Genomic DNA, 20,311 nt, shown 5'->3' on the forward strand with positions numbered 1-20,311 from the left:
AAAGAAAAAAAAAAAATTAACACTAACTTCTTGCTGCTGTTGAGTTAGAAATAAACACTACCGTAATTAATCCTATGAATAAATCAACTCATAATGTTCTTTTGAGACATGAGGCTAGACCATTCTAAAATCTCGTATAAGTGTACATATGTTTTTGTGCAAGTGTATGCTAAAACACATTTTCAGCCGTGTTATGTGTTCGTCCTTTGAAATGAAGTTCACGCGCATGCGAATTGATGTAGTAATGCAGTATTTTTCCTTTGCTTTGAAAAAAAGTGCATTCAATTAATCTTCTCAATTAATTCCATGAAAACACTAAATCGTTATTTAACATTATCGTAATATTTTACAAGTTTCGCTCTTTTCGAAACGCAAGGGTAAAAACGATTTCTTTCAATCATAGTATGACGAGATGTAAACATTATTCATTCTCTCATTTCCCACGAAATTAACGAAAACGTTAGCACAAAGTTTAAAATCTGAATTTCTTTCTGTAACCTCTCTTCAACATCCATTTATCATAATTTAATGAGCTCTCAAAATTTCTCGAATTCATTGTAATGAGCGTTAAATTCAAATGAATGAAACGTTAATTTCGAGTTAGAGTGGGCCACGCGTGGCTCATCGGAATGTCTGAGGAAATATAACAATGAAAATCGGCTCTTCATACCCATGAGTAGAAGAGGACGCGTTTCTCACCATGTAGTTTACATCCAACAACAACAATAATATTGTGAACAGTGTAGTAGTACCTAACTCGTATATTTACGAAAACCCATTCAGTAATTTTGTGGAAAACGCTTTGCGATTTCTTTCGTACTATTTAATCAGGTAAAGAGAGAAGTGTAAAGATTGTGTAACCTTGATACACCTGAAATTGCATCTCAGTAAGTAAGACACATTTTACTGAGACGCTTGAGAACGTTGTGGAACTTAAGATGGAAGATCTGCATCGTATCTCATGAAGTGGTTTAAAGAATATTTTCGCTTTAAAACAACAGAGAACCGTTGACGTTTTCTTAGTGAATAATTTCCCTGAAGAAACTGTGCACGTAGTCTAAGTGGTGGATTTCGTGAGAATCTTAAATAAATAACGAATTTACTGTCGCTACATATTTTCATTCACGCAAACGTTTGATATTATGCACAGCAGAAGGACCAGAAAAATGCACAAAAAAACAAAAGTAAAGTAGTTCTTTTATGTTTCGCTCACGTGTTGGCAAACTTTTCATTTCTATCTCTGTCTCGCATATATATTTCTTACTTATTACATTGGTCAAAGGAACATTTTAATTGAGAATTATCCTTTTCGTTGGGTGAACTAAAAAGTAAGATTTCTTAGTTTTATTTCCTCCACTCACATATACGTATTCTGTAAGGAATTGTATCTGTGTTCGATAGTGAGTTATCATTATAAAACGACAGTTGCTGGTGTGTTTTACCTGTTGCACAACACATGAAATAGTTTATGAAACCACACTCTTCCCCAGCGAGTAATAGAAATGATGGATTTGGATCTGTCTTTATAAAGGGAAAATCTCTGAACGATTTTTGAATTTATACTGTCTACAAAACGTGTAGATTCAAGGGTATTTTTGTTTTACTTAGACCATTTGCGATGTGTCGAATTTGTAGAAATAAATAAGGAATGTTAGTAAAACGAGGTAACGCTAACAAACTGGGGAAAGAGATTAAATATAATATTATAATTTAATTTGACAAACGATATATCACATATTTGGTTTAATTAAAATGTCACTTAATTATCGTATTTAACAACTTGACATTCGTCGTTCGTGACGAATTGATGATCAAATTCCACTTATTTTTGTCCTATTACAGCTCGCTTATCGAACCGCGGTATTCCGAGAAATATCTCCTCGCCCCAGGAAATGGCAGAGGAACTGTAGTTTACCGATGGTAATGTAATTGTTTTGAATTCTCGCATAATTTCTCAGAACCATACGTTTATTCTTTACATTTATTTCAATCACGAACATTCGAAGCTGTCACCAACTTCTACGAGATTGATTAGTGAGTAAAATGAGATGCGATTTTCGATGATTAAGACAGCTCACATTTATAATTATACGTGTGAGCAACATTTCCGATAGTAATTACTACACCTTTCAACACACTTGGAAATGGAAATGCACCTACCCATATTATTAGATAAGTTTCGTCAAGAAAGTAATCTGTGTTAATTGAAGAATGTGTTTATTGTAGTTTTCCAATCAATAATTTCGACCTTCTTGTTCGATGCCAGGTAAACAATATTAAATTAAAACCATTTGGAAGTTAAAGTTTGATAACCCGCGCAAAGAAGTGAATGATCGAGTAACGTGATGGAGTGAAGTCAGGGTATACGAAGATTATATCGAGATAAAATAAGTACCTTCACACAACCAAAAGTAAACGATGCGACGGCCGGGAATCGAACCCAGGTCAACTGCTTGGAAGGCAGCTATGCTAACCACTATACCACCGTCGCTTTACGCGATAATTTTAAAACATCAAAGTTTTAAAAATAACAACTTCTTTACCTGTAAATAAAGGTAACTGCCTTCTTTCGACACTGAGCTCGCTTCACGTGGAACGGGTCTTTGTCTCGTATACTTTAAGAAACCAAGGCACGTTTTGTGTCTGTAGTTTAATCTGAACGATAACGTTATTACACAAAATTAACATTACCAAACTAGATTTACCTGATTGTTGTCATTTCTTATATCATAAGGTTTATTCTGACATTCTCATTTCTTGCATCATAGCTCACAAATGTACTTATTAACAAGCACTATTCCAATAGAGTTGTATGTCATTACAGAGAAAAACAGGAACGATATTTATTTGTTTTCAATTTCGGCAAAGCTACACGAGTGCTATTAGCGCTAGTAGTCTCTAATTTCACAGTGGAAAGAAGGCGGATACTCGCTACTACCAACCGCGAACTTTGAGCTATTCTCTCACCAAAGAATAGTGAGATTGAACATCACGTATAACGCTTTCACGACTCAGAGGGAGAGTTTGTTTGGTGTGAAGGGAATTCGAACCTGCGACCCTCAGATTACGAGACGAGCGACCTAATAACCTAGACATGCCGGGTCTGAAATTGAATAATCCAATTTGAAGTATTGAACACATAATTGTTAATCGATTGAAAATATAATGCTATTTCTCCTATGTTTTTAAATAATAAAGTAGATATAAATTACCTTTCATAAAATTAATATACAAATTTTACATTTTGACGGTCATTGGAACGATAATTGGCTTCGAACTTAAAAAGAAATATCAGGTAAATTTTGAGGAAAATATACAAAGAAGTCAGGTCCCTTTACTGCTAAAAATACAAATAAATTATTTAAAATGACAAAGACCCGCAAAATAGTTTTTTTTTTCTGAAATTAGTATACTATTTAGAAGAAAATTTCTTTAGACACAGAATATCTATAAACAATACGAAAAACTTCTAATCTCAGCAATCAAAATATGTCAGTCAACTTGCCTTAGGCCTAAGATTTGTTAAGCATCACTAAGAATGGCCTATAAAAGAAAAAAAAAAATTAACACTAACTTCTTGCTGCTGTTGAGTTAGAAATAAACACTACCGTAATTAATCCTATGAATAAATCAACTCATAATGTTCTTTTGAGACATGAGGCTAGACCATTCTAAAATCTCGTATAAGTGTACATATGTTTTTTGTGCAAGTGTATGCTAAAACACATTTTCAGCCGTGTTATGTGTTCGTCCTTTGAAATGAAGTTCACGCGCATGCGAATTGATGTAGTAATGCAGTATTTTTCCTTTGCTTTGAAAAAAGTGCATTCAATTAATCTTCTCAATTAATTCCATGAAAACACTAAATCGTTATTTAACATTATCGTAATATTTTACAAGTTTCGCTCTTTTCGAAACGCAAGGGTAAAACGATTTCTTTCAATCATAGTATGACGAGATGTAAACATTATTCATTCTCTCATTTCCCACGAAATTAACGAAAACGTTAGCACAAAGTTTAAAATCTGAATTTCTTTCTGTAACCTCTCTTCAACATCCATTTATCATAATTTAATGAGCTCTCAAAATTTCTCGAATTCATTGTAATGAGCGTTAAATTCAAATGAATGAAACGTTAATTTCGAGTTAGAGTGGGCCACGCGTGGCTCATCGGAATGTCTGAGGAAATATAACAATGAAAATCGGCTCTTCATACCCATGAGTAGAAGAGGACGCGTTTCTCACCATGTAGTTTACATCCAACAACAACAATAATATTGTGAACAGTGTAGTAGTACCTAACTCGTATATTTACGAAAACCCATTCAGTAATTTTGTGGAAAACGCTTTGCGATTTCTTTCGTACTATTTAATCAGGTAAAGAGAGAAAGTGTAAAGATTGTGTAACCTTGATACACCTGAAATTGCATCTCAGTAAGTAAGACACATTTTACTGAGACGCTTGAGAACGTTGTGGAACTTAAGATGGAAGATCTGCATCGTATCTCATGAAGTGGTTTAAAGAATATTTTCGCTTTAAAACAACAGAGAACCGTTGACGTTTTCTTAGTGAATAATTTCCCTGAAGAAACTGTGCACGTAGTCTAAGTGGTGGATTTCGTGAGAATCTTAAATAAATAACGAATTTACTGTCGCTACATATTTTCATTCACGCAAACGTTTGATATTATGCACAGCAGAAGGACCAGAAAAATGCACAAAAAAAAAAAAAGTAAAGTAGTTCTTTTATGTTTCGCTCACGTGTTGGCAAACTTTTCATTTCTATCTCTGTCTCGCATATATATTTCTTACTTATTACATTGGTCAAAGGAACATTTTAATTGAGAATTATCCTTTTCGTTGGGTGAACTAAAAAAGTAAGATTTCTTAGTTTTATTTCCTCCACTCACATATACGTATTCTGTAAGGAATTGTATCTGTGTTCGATAGTGAGTTATCATTATAAAACGACAGTTGCTGGTGTGTTTTACCTGTTGCACAACACATGAAATAGTTTATGAAACCACACTCTTCCCCAGCGAGTAATAGAAATGATGGATTTGGATCTGTCTTTATAAAGGGAAAATCTCTGAACGATTTTTGAATTTATACTGTCTACAAAACGTGTAGATTCAAGGGTATTTTTGTTTTACTTAGACCATTTGCGATGTGTCGAATTTGTAGAAATAAATAAGGAATGTTAGTAAAACGAGGTAACGCTAACAAACTGGGGAAAGAGATTAAATATAATATTATAATTTAATTTGACAAACGATATATCACATATTTGGTTTAATTAAAATGTCACTTAATTATCGTATTTAACAACTTGACATTCGTCGTTCGTGACGAATTGATGATCAAATTCCACTTATTTTTGTCCTATTACAGCTCGCTTATCGAACCGCGGTATTCCGAGAAATATCTCCTCGCCCCAGGAAATGGCAGAGGAACTGTAGTTTACCGATGGTAATGTAATTGTTTTGAATTCTCGCATAATTTCTCAGAACCATACGTTTATTCTTTACATTTATTTCAATCACGAACATTCGAAGCTGTCACCAACTTCTACGAGATTGATTAGTGAGTAAAATGAGATGCGATTTTCGATGATTAAGACAGCTCACATTTATAATTATACGTGTGAGCAACATTTCCGATAGTAATTACTACACCTTTCAACACACTTGGAAATGGAAATGCACCTACCCATATTATTAGATAAGTTTCGTCAAGAAAGTAATCTGTGTTAATTGAAGAATGTGTTTATTGTAGTTTTCCAATCAATAATTTCGACCTTCTTGTTCGATGCCAGGTAAACAATATTAAATTAAAAACCATTTGGAAGTTAAAAGTTTGATAACCCGCGCAAAGAAGTGAATGATCGAGTAACGTGATGGAGTGAAGTCAGGGTATACGAAGATTATATCGAGATAAAATAAGTACCTTCACACAACCAAAAGTAAACGATGCGACGGCCGGGAATCGAACCCAGGTCAACTGCTTGGAAGGCAGCTATGCTAACCACTATACCACCGTCGCTTTACGCGATAATTTTAAAACATCAAAGTTTTAAAAATAACAACTTCTTTACCTGTAAATAAAGGTAACTGCCTTCTTTCGACACTGAGCTCGCTTCACGTGGAACGGGTCTTTGTCTCGTATACTTTAAGAAACCAAGGCACGTTTTGTGTCTGTAGTTTAATCTGAACGATAACGTTATTACACAAAATTAACATTACCAAACTAGATTTACCTGATTGTTGTCATTTCTTATATCATAAGGTTTATTCTGACATTCTCATTTCTTGCATCATAGCTCACAAATGTACTTATTAACAAGCACTATTCCAATAGAGTTGTATGTCATTACAGAGAAAAACAGGAACGATATTTATTTGTTTTCAATTTCGGCAAAGCTACACGAGTGCTATTAGCGCTAGTAGTCTCTAATTTCACAGTGGAAAGAAGGCGGATACTCGCTACTACCAACCGCGAACTTTGAGCTATTCTCTCACCAAAGAATAGTGAGATTGAACATCACGTATAACGCTTTCACGACTCAGAGGGAGAGTTTGTTTGGTGTGAAGGGAATTCGAACCTGCGACCCTCAGATTACGAGACGAGCGACCTAATAACCTAGACATGCCGGGTCTGAAATTGAATAATCCAATTTGAAGTATTGAACACATAATTGTTAATCGATTGAAAATATAATGCTATTTCTCCTATGTTTTTAAATAATAAAGTAGATATAAATTACCTTTCATAAAATTAATATACAAATTTTACATTTTGACGGTCATTGGAACGATAATTGGCTTCGAACTTAAAAAGAAATATCAGGTAAATTTTGAGGAAAATATACAAAGAAGTCAGGTCCCTTTACTGCTAAAAATACAAATAAATTATTTAAAATGACAAAGACCCGCAAAATAGTTTTTTTTTTCTGAAATTAGTATACTATTTAGAAGAAAATTTCTTTAGACACAGAATATCTATAAACAATACGAAAAACTTCTAATCTCAGCAATCAAAATATGTCAGTCAACTTGCCTTAGGCCTAAGATTTGTTAAGCATCACTAAGAATGGCCTATAAAAGAAAAAAAGAAAAATTAACACTAACTTCTTGCTGCTGTTGAGTTAGAAATAAACACTACCGTAATTAATCCTATGAATAAATCAACTCATAATGTTCTTTTGAGACATGAGGCTAGACCATTCTAAAATCTCGTATAAGTGTACATATGTTTTTTGTGCAAGTGTATGCTAAAACACATTTTCAGCCGTGTTATGTGTTCGTCCTTTGAAATGAAGTTCACGCGCATGCGAATTGATGTAGTAATGCAGTATTTTTCCTTTGCTTTGAAAAAAAGTGCATTCAATTAATCTTCTCAATTAATTCCATGAAAACACTAAATCGTTATTTAACATTATCGTAATATTTTACAAGTTTCGCTCTTTTCGAAACGCAAGGGTAAAACGATTTCTTTCAATCATAGTATGACGAGATGTAAACATTATTCATTCTCTCATTTCCCACGAAATTAACGAAAACGTTAGCACAAAGTTTAAAATCTGAATTTCTTTCTGTAACCTCTCTTCAACATCCATTTATCATAATTTAATGAGCTCTCAAAATTTCTCGAATTCATTGTAATGAGCGTTAAATTCAAATGAATGAAACGTTAATTTCGAGTTAGAGTGGGCCACGCGTGGCTCATCGGAATGTCTGAGGAAATATAACAATGAAAATCGGCTCTTCATACCCATGAGTAGAAGAGGACGCGTTTCTCACCATGTAGTTTACATCCAACAACAACAATAATATTGTGAACAGTGTAGTAGTACCTAACTCGTATATTTACGAAAACCCATTCAGTAATTTTGTGGAAAACGCTTTGCGATTTCTTTCGTACTATTTAATCAGGTAAAGAGAAAGTGTAAAGATTGTGTAACCTTGATACACCTGAAATTGCATCTCAGTAAGTAAGACACATTTTACTGAGACGCTTGAGAACGTTGTGGAACTTAAGATGGAAGATCTGCATCGTATCTCATGAAGTGGTTTAAAGAATATTTTCGCTTTAAAACAACAGAGAACCGTTGACGTTTTCTTAGTGAATAATTTCCCTGAAGAAACTGTGCACGTAGTCTAAGTGGTGGATTTCGTGAGAATCTTAAATAAATAACGAATTTACTGTCGCTACATATTTTCATTCACGCAAACGTTTGATATTATGCACAGCAGAAGGACCAGAAAAAATGCACAAAAAAACAAAAGTAAAGTAGTTCTTTTATGTTTCGCTCACGTGTTGGCAAACTTTTCATTTCTATCTCTGTCTCGCATATATATTTCTTACTTATTACATTGGTCAAAGGAACATTTTAATTGAGAATTATCCTTTTCGTTGGGTGAACTAAAAAGTAAGATTTCTTAGTTTTATTTCCTCCACTCACATATACGTATTCTGTAAGGAATTGTATCTGTGTTCGATAGTGAGTTATCATTATAAAACGACAGTTGCTGGTGTGTTTTACCTGTTGCACAACACATGAAATAGTTTATGAAACCACACTCTTCCCCAGCGAGTAATAGAAATGATGGATTTGGATCTGTCTTTATAAAGGGAAAATCTCTGAACGATTTTTGAATTTATACTGTCTACAAAACGTGTAGATTCAAGGGTATTTTTGTTTTACTTAGACCATTTGCGATGTGTCGAATTTGTAGAAATAAATAAGGAATGTTAGTAAAACGAGGTAACGCTAACAAACTGGGGAAAGAGATTAAATATAATATTATAATTTAATTTGACAAACGATATATCACATATTTGGTTTAATTAAAATGTCACTTAATTATCGTATTTAACAACTTGACATTCGTCGTTCGTGACGAATTGATGATCAAATTCCACTTATTTTTGTCCTATTACAGCTCGCTTATCGAACCGCGGTATTCCGAGAAATATCTCCTCGCCCCAGGAAATGGCAGAGGAACTGTAGTTTACCGATGGTAATGTAATTGTTTTTGAATTCTCGCATAATTTCTCAGAACCATACGTTTATTCTTTACATTTATTTCAATCACGAACATTCGAAGCTGTCACCAACTTCTACGAGATTGATTAGTGAGTAAAATGAGATGCGATTTTCGATGATTAAGACAGCTCACATTTATAATTATACGTGTGAGCAACATTTCCGATAGTAATTACTACACCTTTCAACACACTTGGAAATGGAAATGCACCTACCCATATTATTAGATAAGTTTCGTCAAGAAAGTAATCTGTGTTAATTGAAGAATGTGTTTATTGTAGTTTTCCAATCAATAATTTCGACCTTCTTGTTCGATGCCAGGTAAACAATATTAAATTAAAACCATTTGGAAGTTAAAGTTTGATAACCCGCGCAAAGAAGTGAATGATCGAGTAACGTGATGGAGTGAAGTCAGGGTATACGAAGATTATATCGAGATAAAATAAGTACCTTCACACAACCAAAAGTAAACGATGCGACGGCCGGGAATCGAACCCAGGTCAACTGCTTGGAAGGCAGCTATGCTAACCACTATACCACCGTCGCTTTACGCGATAATTTTAAAACATCAAAGTTTAAAAAATAACAACTTCTTTACCTGTAAATAAAGGTAACTGCCTTCTTTCGACACTGAGCTCGCTTCACGTGGAACGGGTCTTTGTCTCGTATACTTTAAGAAACCAAGGCACGTTTTGTGTCTGTAGTTTAATCTGAACGATAACGTTATTACACAAAATTAACATTACCAAACTAGATTTACCTGATTGTTGTCATTTCTTATATCATAAGGTTTATTCTGACATTCTCATTTCTTGCATCATAGCTCACAAATGTACTTATTAACAAGCACTATTCCAATAGAGTTGTATGTCATTACAGAGAAAAACGGGAACGATATTTATTTGTTTTCAATTTCGGCAAAGCTACACGAGTGCTATTAGCGCTAGTAGTCTCTAATTTCACAGTGGAAAGAAGGCGGATACTCGCTACAACCAACCGCGAACTTTGAGCTATTCTCTCACTAAGGAATAGTGAGATTGAACATCACGTATAACGCTTTCACGACCCAGAGGGAGAGTTTGTTTGGTGTGAAGGGAATTCGAACCTGCGACCCTCAGATTACGAGACGAGCGACCTAATAACCTAGACATGCCGGGTCTGAAATTGAATAATCAAATTTGAAGTATTGAACACATAATTGTTAATCGATTGAAAATATAATGCTATTTCTCCTATGTTTTTTAAATAATAAAGTAGATATAAATTACCTTTCATAAAATTAATATACAAATTTTACATTTTGACGGTCATTGGAACGATAATTGGCTTCGAACTTAAAAGAAATATCAGGTAAATTTTGAGGAAAATATACAAAGAAGTCAGGTCCCTTTACTGCTAAAAATACAAATAAATTATTTAAAATGACAAAGACCCGCAAAATAGTTTTTTTTTCTGAAATTAGTATACTATTTAGAAGAAAATTTCTTTAGACACAGAATATCTATAAACAATACGAAAAACTTCTAATCTCAGCAATCAAAATATGTCAGTCAACTTGCCTTAGGCCTAAGATTTGTTAAGCATCACTAAGAATGGCCTATAAAAGAAAAAAAAAAATTAACACTAACTTCTTGCTGCTGTTGAGTTAGAAATAAACACTACCGTAATTAATCCTATGAATAAATCAACTCATAATGTTCTTTTGAGACATGAGGCTAGACCATTCTAAAATCTCGTATAAGTGTACATATGTTTTTGTGCAAGTGCATGCTAAAACACATTTTCAGCCGTGTTATGTGTTCGTCCTTTGAAATGAAGTTCACGCGCATGCGAATTGATGTTGTAATGCAGTATTTTTCCTTTGCTTTGAAAAAAAGTGCATTCAATTAATCTTCTCAATTAATTCCATGAAAACACTAAATCGTTATTTAACATTATCGTAATATTTTACAAGTTTCGCTCTTTTCGAAACGCAAGGGTAAAACGATTTCTTTCAATCATAGTATGACGAGATGTAAACATTATTCATTCTCTCATTTCCCACGAAATTAACGAAAACGTTAGCACAAAGTTTAAAATCTGAATTTCTTTCTGTAACCTCTCTTCAACATCCATTTATCATAATTTAATGAGCTCTCAAAATTTCTCGAATTCATTGTAATGAGCGTTAAATTCAAATGAATGAAACGTTAATTTCGAGTTAGAGTGGGCCACGCGTGGCTCATCGGAATGTCTGAGGAAATATAACAATGAAAATCGGCTCTTCATACCCATGAGTAGAAGAGGACGCGTTTCTCACCATGTAGTTTACATCCAACAACAACAATAATATTGTGAACAGTGTAGTAGTACCTAACTCGTATATTTACGAAAACCCATTCAGTAATTTTGTGGAAAACGCTTTGCGATTTCTTTCGTACTATTTAATCAGGTAAAGAGAGAAAGTGTAAAGATTGTGTAACCTTGATACACCTGAAATTGCATCTCAGTAAGTAAGACACATTTTACTGAGACGCTTGAGAACGTTGTGGAACTTAAGATGGAAGATCTGCATCGTATCTCATGAAGTGGTTTAAAGAATATTTTCGCTTTAAAACAACAGAGAACCGTTGACGTTTTCTTAGTGAATAATTTCCCTGAAGAAACTGTGCACGTAGTCTAAGTGGTGGATTTCGTGAGAATCTTAAATAAATAACGAATTTACTGTCGCTACATATTTTCATTCACGCAAACGTTTGATATTATGCACAGCAGAAGGACCAGAAAAATGCACAAAAAAAACAAAAGTAAAGTAGTTCTTTTATGTTTCGCTCACGTGTTGGCAAACTTTTCATTTCTATCTCTGTCTCGCATATATATTTCTTACTTATTACATTGGTCAAAGGAACATTTTAATTGAGAATTATCCTTTTCGTTGGGTGAACTAAAAAGTAAGATTTCTTAGTTTTATTTCCTCCACTCACATATACGTATTCTGTAAGGAATTGTATCTGTGTTCGATAGTGAGTTATCATTATAAAACGACAGTTGCTGGTGTGTTTTACCTGTTGCACAACACATGAAATAGTTTATGAAACCACACTCTTCCCCAGCGAGTAATAGAAATGATGGATTTGGATCTGTCTTTATAAAGGGAAAATCTCTGAACGATTTTTGAATTTATACTGTCTACAAAAACGTGTAGATTCAAGGGTATTTTTGTTTTACTTAGACCATTTGCGATGTGTCGAATTTGTAGAAATAAATAAGGAATGTTAGTAAAAACGAGGTAACGCTAACAAACTGGGGAAAGAGATTAAATATAATATTATAATTTAATTTGACAAACGATATATCACATATTTGGTTTAATTAAAATGTCACTTAATTATCGTATTTAACAACTTGACATTCGTCGTTCGTGACGAATTGATGATCAAATTCCACTTATTTTTGTCCTATTACAGCTCGCTTATCGAACCGCGGTATTCCGAGAAATATCTCCTCGCCCCAGGAAATGGCAGAGGAACTGTAGTTTACCGATGGTAATGTAATTGTTTTTGAATTCTCGCATAATTTCTCAGAACCATACGTTTATTCTTTACATTTATTTCAATCACGAACATTCGAAGCTGTCACCAACTTCTACGAGATTGATTAGTGAGTAAAATGAGATGCGATTTTCGATGATTAAGACAGCTCACATTTATAATTATACGTGTGAGCAACATTTCCGATAGTAATTACTACACCTTTCAACACACTTGGAAATGGAAATGCACCTACCCATATTATTAGATAAGTTTCGTCAAGAAAGTAATCTGTGTTAATTGAAGAATGTGTTTATTGTAGTTTTCCAATCAATAATTTCGACCTTCTTGTTCGATGCCAGGTAAACAATATTAAATTAAAACCATTTGGAAGTTAAAGTTTGATAACCCGCGCAAAGAAGTGAATGATCGAGTAACGTGATGGAGTGAAGTCAGGGTATACGAAGATTATATCGAGATAAAATAAGTACCTTCACACAACCAAAAGTAAACGATGCGACGGCCGGGAATCGAACCCAGGTCAACTGCTTGGAAGGCAGCTATGCTAACCACTATACCACCGTCGCTTTACGCGATAATTTTAAAACATCAAAGTTTTAAAAATAACAACTTCTTTACCTGTAAATAAAGGTAACTGCCTTCTTTCGACACTGAGCTCGCTTCACGTGGAACGGGTCTTTGTCTCGTATACTTTAAGAAACCAAGGCACGTTTTGTGTCTGTAGTTTAATCTGAACGATAACGTTATTACACAAAATTAACATTACCAAACTAGATTTACCTGATTGTTGTCATTTCTTATATCATAAGGTTTATTCTGACATTCTCATTTCTTGCATCATAGCTCACAAATGTACTTATTAACAAGCACTATTCCAATAGAGTTGTATGTCATTACAGAGAAAAACGGAACGATATTTATTTGTTTTCAATTTCGGCAAAGCTACACGAGTGCTATTAGCGCTAGTAGTCTCTAATTTCACAGTGGAAAGAAGGCGGATACTCGCTACTACCAACCGCGAACTTTGAGCTATTCTCTCACCAAAGAATAGTGAGATTGAACATCACGTATAACGCTTTCACGACTCAGAGGGAGAGTTTGTTTGGTGTGAAGGGAATTCGAACCTGCGACCCTCAGATTACGAGACGAGCGACCTAATAACCTAGACATGCCGGGTCTGAAATTGAATAATCCAATTTGAAGTATTGAACACATAATTGTTAATCGATTGAAAATATAATGCTATTTCTCCTATGTTTTTAAATAATAAAGTAGATATAAATTACCTTTCATAAAATTAATATACAAATTTTACATTTTGACGGTCATTGGAACGATAATTGGCTTCGAACTTAAAAAGAAATATCAGGTAAATTTTGAGGAAAATATACAAAGAAGTCAGGTCCCTTTACTGCTAAAAATACAAATAAATTATTTAAAATGACAAAGACCCGCAAAATAGTTTTTTTTTTTCTGAAATTAGTATACTATTTAGAAGAAAATTTCTTTAGACACAGAATATCTATAAACAATACGAAAAACTTCTAATCTCAGCAATCAAAATATGTCAGTCAACTTGCCTTAGGCCTAAGATTTGTTAAGCATCACTAAGAATGGCCTATAAAAGAAAAAAAAAATTAACACTAACTTCTTGCTGCTGTTGAGTTAGAAATAAACACTACCGTAATTAATCCTATGAATAAATCAACTCATAATGTTCTTTTGAGACATGAGGCTAGACCATTCTAAAATCTCGTATAAGTGTACATATGTTTTTTGCAAGTGTATGCTAAAACACATTTTCAGCCGTGTTATGTGTTCGTCCTTTGAAATGAAGTTCACGCGCATGCGAATTGATGTAGTAATGCAGTATTTTTCCTTTGCTTTGAAAAAAAGTGCATTCAATTAATCTTCTCAATTAATTCCATGAAAACACTAAATCGTTATTTAACATTATCGTAATATTTTACAAGTTTCGCTCTTTTCGAAACGCAAGGGTAAAAACGATTTCTTTCAATCATAGTATGACGAGATGTAAACATTATTCATTCTCTCATTTCCCACGAAATTAACGAAAACGTTAGCACAAAGTTTAAAATCTGAATTTCTTTCTGTAACCTCTCTTCAACATCCATTTATCATAATTTAATGAGCTCTCAAAATTTCTCGAATTCATTGTAATGAGCGTTAAATTCAAATGAATGAAACGTTAATTTCGAGTTAGAGTGGGCCACGCGTGGCTCATCGGAATGTCTGAGGAAATATAACAATGAAAATCGGCTCTTCATACCCATGAGTAGAAGAGGACGCGTTTCTCACCATGTAGTTTACATCCAACAACAACAATAATATTGTGAACAGTGTAGTAGTACCTAACTCGTATATTTACGAAAACCCATTCAGTAATTTTGTGGAAAACGCTTTGCGATTTCTTTCGTACTATTTAATCAGGTAAAAGAGAGAAAGTGTAAAGATTGTGTAACCTTGATACACCTGAAATTGCATCTCAGTAAGTAAGACACATTTTACTGAGACGCTTGAGAACGTTGTGGAACTTAAGATGGAAGATCTGCATCGTATCTCATGAAGTGGTTTAAAGAATATTTTCGCTTTAAAACAACAGAGAACCGTTGACGTTTTCTTAGTGAATAATTTCCCTGAAGAAACTGTGCACGTAGTCTAAGTGGTGGATTTCGTGAGAATCTTAAATAAATAACGAATTTACTGTCGCTACATATTTTCATTCACGCAAACGTTTGATATTATGCACAGCAGAAGGACCAGAAAAAATGCACAAAAAAACAAAAGTAAAGTAGTTCTTTTATGTTTCGCTCACGTGTTGGCAAACTTTTCATTTCTATCTCTGTCTCGCATATATATTTCTTACTTATTACATTGGTCAAAGGAACATTTTAATTGAGAATTATCCTTTTCGTTGGGTGAACTAAAAAAGTAAGATTTCTTAGTTTTATTTCCTCCACTCACATATACGTATTCTGTAAGGAATTGTATCTGTGTTCGATAGTGAGTTATCATTATAAAACGACAGTTGCTGGTGTGTTTTACCTGTTGCACAACACATGAAATAGTTTATGAAACCACACTCTTCCCCAGCGAGTAATAGAAATGATGGATTTGGATCTGTCTTTATAAAGGGAAAATCTCTGAACGATTTTTGAATTTATACTGTCTACAAAAACGTGTAGATTCAAGGGTATTTTTGTTTTACTTAGACCATTTGCGATGTGTCGAATTTGTAGAAATAAATAAGGAATGTTAGTAAAAACGAGGTAACGCTAACAAACTGGGGAAAGAGATTAAATATAATATTATAATTTAATTTGACAAACGATATATCACATATTTGGTTTAATTAAAATGTCACTTAATTATCGTATTTAACAACTTGACATTCGTCGTTCGTGACGAATTGATGATCCAAATTCCACTTATTTTTGTCCTATTACAGCTCGCTTATCGAACCGCGGTATTCCGAGAAATATCTCCTCGCCCCAGGAAATGGCAGAGGAACTGTAGTTTACCGATGGTAATGTAATTGTTTTGAATTCTCGCATAATTTCTCAGAACCATACGTTTATTCTTTACATTTATTTCAATCACGAACATTCGAAGCTGTCACCAACTTCTACGAGATTGATTAGTGAGTAAAATGAGATGCGATTTTCGATGATTAAGACAGCTCACATTTATAATTATACGTGTGAGCAACATTTCCGATAGTAATAAATATCTTTAGCTGAGCTGTTCAAAACACGTACACGAATTTAAGTGAAAAACGATGTTGGGCCATCTACTGTGCCTACCACAGGATGAAACCACAATTTTACGTTGTAAGTCCGTAGAGTTATCACTGTCTCGCCAGGGGTATCAAGGTACCGTTTATTTACTGCGTAGTAACAAGCCAGTTATAATATGTATTCTATGGTACTGAATAAAATATATTATTTTTATCTTATTCCTTGAATAATATATAACATATTTTATGTAAGTTTTACTCTTATGACAAAAATGGAGTTGAACGAGACTTATAAATCACTATTATCTTATAAAACTAAACAAAATAATAAGAAATATTCATAAATAAAATGTATGGCTTCCAATAACTGGAGTTCAACAAAATTACATTCTATTATTTCGTATATTAATTAACTTTAGTGAGTGAGTTTTACAGGACTGGACTATTTATGTTTAACTACATTCTGTTAATTTGTATATTAATTAACTTTAGTGAGTGAGTTTTACAGGACTGGACTATTTATGTTTAACTACATTCTGTTAATTTGTATATTAACTGATTAAATTACGAGCTTCACAGGTCAGAATTATTCATGTTTTGTTGCTATCAGCATTATTACAATTTCTTATTTCGTGTGTGTGTGTGTGTGTGTTTGTGTTTTTCTTATAGCAAAGCCACATAGGCTATCTACTGAGCCACCGAGGGGAATAGAACCCCTGATTTTAGCGTTGTAAATCTGTAGACATACTCTTATTTAGTGTATTAATCACCTATGATTATGGAATTTCTTAGAACTAAGCTATTTCTGTTTGACTGTAATTCAGCATAAAAGTTTTGATTACAGTCTTGTAACGTATAATGTACAAACGTTATTTGAAGAGGCGTGAGCTGTGACATTGGATAAAATAAAAACAACCATAAGAGAAACACTTGTTTGTCGTCTTCCTTGAACATGGTTTTTATTCTGCAATCAGCACCGCAAACTTTAAAAAAATATATTTTTTCTTCCTCTTGACTAAAACGTGGAAACTTTATATTTTAGTACTGCTCTGATAACAGTATTAGTTAGACAGTGATGTGAACTAAAGCTATTGACATCATAGATCAATAATGAGAGATACAAATATGAGTCAACAAACACGAGAAAATATAATTAAAATGTTTACATACCGAGGGTAGTAGCGCTTTTCTAAAAATGGATAAGTTCATCATTTTTGTTAATATCGGATACTCATTTTTTTAATTCCTTTCTCCACCCCAAAAAAAAAAAATAAACATTATTTTTAAACGTTTTACGTCTTAGACTTACATAAGTCAATGAGAGCCATATTAATATGACAGTTGATGATAGTCAAGGTCAAATTGTTCTTAATAAAACATTTGATAAAGAGTTTTCCCGAGTGTTGTTTAACAGTTAGCGTAACCGTTTAAGGATTTGGCTGTTTCGGGTTCGAGACATGTTGCTACAAAACACACTTCAGCTGTGGGTACGTTATAAAAGTGATATTTAAATCCGCTATTCAATTGACTATATCTTTTTTCAGGCCATGGGTATAGCAGACTGATTGCTTTTCATCTGATCACAGTTGAAAATTAGGAGAGGCTTGTTTATTTGAAATTTAGCACAAAAACAACACAAAAGGGCGATTTGTGTTCTGAATACCACGGGTATCGAAACCTGGTTAATTAGCGTTGTAAGTCAGCAGACATATCGCTGTGCCACTGGGAAGCTTACAGGGGTCGCTGATGTAGCAACTTAACCAGTCGTGTGCATAAAGTGTTTTGTAGATAACCAAATCAAAGTAAGCTAGAAGGGAGACACACACAAAGTCCTAATAACTTAAAGTGCTGATGTGTCTAGACAAGAATTAAAGTTGATTTGTGACTAGAAGAGATGAACTAACGTGATCTTCAATAAGTCAAAACGTCTATAGTTGTATATTGTCTCTCAAAGAAGAATGGATTATATATAGAAGAGAAGTTGTGGATTATCACAAAAATAGAAATGTAGGAAAGAAAACTCAGGCGAACGTGTATGTATTCATAGTCATAGCTAAATCAATGAACTGTTTAGTTCGAAATGAAAATAGCAAGTATTGAAAAAACAAAAAATAATGTTAAATACATTTCCAAGATCTGTTGACAAATGTACTGAACAAGAACATTATATGTACATATACATGTTAAAAGCAAAAAAAAACAAAACAGTAACAAAAACTACAGTCACATAGATACAAAAAGTGACGAATCATTAGAGTGGAAACGGTAGAAAGAATGATCAAAGAGATGGGTTTTCGTTTCCATTTGTGGCATAGTGTTATTTACTTGTGATACGCTAATTGTCTTATAACGTTTTTAATTTTGCTGTTTACGTGATATACATTTACATTCATACATTACTACAAGACATTTTATACTAGTTTGTAATATCAAGAAATGTGTAATCTACGCTTGTGGTACAAATTGAAATCCAACTTACTACTTCAGGTTTAAAGGGCACCCGTTTGAAACTTCTGTAAACAGCATCGTAAAAACGTGCGCCACAAAAACAATGAAGACACAACAAAGAAATAGTTAGACCCAAACTATTCCCTAGACTGTAGATAAAAGTATTGCTCGGAAAAAAAGTGATTCCTTACTTTTTTTTAGATTTTAATTCTCTTAATTTTAACTGTGTTCAAATCACACTCTTTAAGCGAACAGTTCTAATGTCATATTACCTCTAATTTTACCAATTGCAGTTACGAATATGCTATAATATTCCTGCGACTATATGAAGATTGTATTCTTTCATGTGTTTTACATTATAACACTTGTTACTGATTTCAGTAGTAACAAAGTAATTTATACTTTAAAAGAGCAATGAAACATTGAATCTGTTATTGTTAACAGTAGTATACGATAGTAGTAACTACATATTATTTTTAAATTTACAATATTTTCTTCTTAAAAAAAATAAATCATAACAATACAAGGTAGTAAATTGTGATTTTTCTATTTGTACTCATCAAAAATCGACTCCTAACTTGGCCTGCAGTCCAAGGCGCAAAGGATAAGCTTTTTAACATTATATGCTAGATTTAAGGGAATGTCCAGTGTTGTAAAGCTCCTACGTGTTTCTGCTGTCAGTTTTAAAGAAACATTAGATTTTTCTTCTTCATCTTCTTGATGTCAATGAGCAGGACATTTAGAAAATGAAAATCATTCATATTAAACTTTATCAGCAGCATAGCGGTATGTCTGCAAACTTACAACGCTAAAACCGGGTTTCGATACCCGTAGTAGGCAAAGCACAAACAGCTCATTGTGTAGTTTTGTGCTTAATTCAGTATAGTAAACAACTACTCTTGTATTATGTCTCGCTTGTAAATTGTGACTTTAGTTTCTTGATGTTGTCTTTCAGAAGTTTAAAGACACGTGCAATTCATGGGCAATATACAAAGAAATAATAACAGTATTTCACTTTAAGTAGCTACTACTCAGGCTGTCTTTATGTTTTTTGGTAGTGTTTATTCCAACTGCGAAAACCTAGATGCGCCATTTTCTTTCTTGGAATTACATAAACTAAATCTGTGCTCTTCAAAAGTGGTAATAATGTACATTGTAGTCAGTACAAACCTGTAACTAATTCATTCTGTTGGGTTACTCAGTAATCAAACTGAAGAACTAATGTGTTGCTCCCATCAACACTTCTATTTTCATATCACAATCTTTTGATATTCACGTTCAATATATAGGTGCATTTGATAGTGCTGGGGATGGACCATTACTTCGCATGTCCGAACTGTGACTGTGTTCAGCTGTCGTTAAAATGTCTTCCCAACTTTCGGGCAGTCACAGAATATATTTTACCAAACAATTTTGTAAGCTTCGGCTTGGCCACAGATATTTCTTGAAATGTTCTCAGTTGTGTAAACACTGCTCATATGATTAAGTGTTAGTAGCGTTCGTGAAGGTAAAGAAATTAGCTAATAAACG

General features: G+C 33.5%; 4 non-coding genes across 4 annotated transcripts; all 4 read right to left on the reverse strand.

Annotated features, from left to right (window-relative positions):
* Nucleotides 1–2,419: 2,419 nt before the first annotated feature.
* TRNAG-UCC (transfer RNA glycine (anticodon UCC)) lies at nucleotides 2,420–2,491 on the reverse strand. Its single transcript has one exon. It is a non-coding gene; the product is annotated as a tRNA-Gly (tRNA).
* A 3,479-nt stretch (nucleotides 2,492–5,970) lies between these two features.
* TRNAG-UCC (transfer RNA glycine (anticodon UCC)) lies at nucleotides 5,971–6,042 on the reverse strand. The gene has a single exon. It is a non-coding gene; the product is annotated as a tRNA-Gly (tRNA).
* Nucleotides 6,043–9,520: 3,478 nt separating this feature from the next.
* Nucleotides 9,521–9,592, reverse strand: TRNAG-UCC (transfer RNA glycine (anticodon UCC)). The gene has a single exon. It is a non-coding gene; the product is annotated as a tRNA-Gly (tRNA).
* A 3,478-nt stretch (nucleotides 9,593–13,070) lies between these two features.
* TRNAG-UCC (transfer RNA glycine (anticodon UCC)) lies at nucleotides 13,071–13,142 on the reverse strand. Its single transcript has one exon. It is a non-coding gene; the product is annotated as a tRNA-Gly (tRNA).
* Nucleotides 13,143–20,311: the final 7,169 nt, after the last annotated feature.

Source organism: Tachypleus tridentatus, unplaced genomic scaffold (assembly GCF_004210375.1).
Source record: "Tachypleus tridentatus isolate NWPU-2018 unplaced genomic scaffold, ASM421037v1 Hic_cluster_2, whole genome shotgun sequence".
NCBI lineage: Eukaryota > Metazoa > Arthropoda > Merostomata > Xiphosura > Limulidae > Tachypleus > Tachypleus tridentatus.